This window comes from Papaver somniferum, unplaced genomic scaffold, assembly GCF_003573695.1.
Source record: "Papaver somniferum cultivar HN1 unplaced genomic scaffold, ASM357369v1 unplaced-scaffold_23869, whole genome shotgun sequence".
NCBI lineage: Eukaryota > Viridiplantae > Streptophyta > Magnoliopsida > Ranunculales > Papaveraceae > Papaver > Papaver somniferum.
The window spans coordinates 445-1,000 of NW_020634229.1; the positions used below are offsets into that span (position 1 = coordinate 445).

Below are 556 nucleotides of genomic sequence, written 5' to 3' on the forward strand. Positions count from 1 at the left end.
TTGCAGGCACGACGGTTACTCCGTAGTAAGAAGTTCAAAGAAATAGCTGACCCGCTCATGAAAGGACAGTATCCATATCGCGGACTTGTCCAAGCTCTTGGGCTTGTGAAGATGTGTATACATCGAAAGTTTATCAAAAGACCTCCTATAGCAGAAGTTGTGACTACTCTTTCGAAAATAGCCTCACAAATTTACGAAGAAGAACGGGGTACAACCGAAGCTGGTGTACAACGGAATCTGGTCAATTTACTCCATCAACCATGCTGCAGGACACAAGTAGTAGTAGAGTAGGTTAAATTAGGAGGTAAGTGGTTTAGTAAAGTTACTGTAAAATGATGTGGGACTGCTGTATAATGGTTGATAATTCAAACCCGACCTTTCTGTAATGAAGTTACTCTTTTATTAGGCTGGAATTTGTTGGTAATCTGTGCGTTTTAGTTTTGACCCGTTCATATGGAAAGCAGTCTGACAGCAGGATCTTTGAGGCACATGACCATTGCTTATCCTGATAAACTAAGCTACTTGGGTGTCTTAGAGTTATAAATATCAATTCAGT

The 556-nt window shown here is 40.5% G+C and overlaps 1 long non-coding RNA gene across 1 annotated transcript in view; it reads left to right on the forward strand.

The window, feature by feature from the left end:
- The window catches only part of LOC113340799, an 859-nt gene extending 435 nt beyond the window's left edge, over nucleotides 1-424 (forward strand). Inside the window, exon 2 of the long non-coding RNA XR_003355650.1 lies at nucleotides 7-424. This is a non-coding gene — a long non-coding RNA (uncharacterized LOC113340799). The remainder of the gene's footprint in view (nucleotides 1-6) is intronic.
- Nucleotides 425-556: the final 132 nt, after the last annotated feature.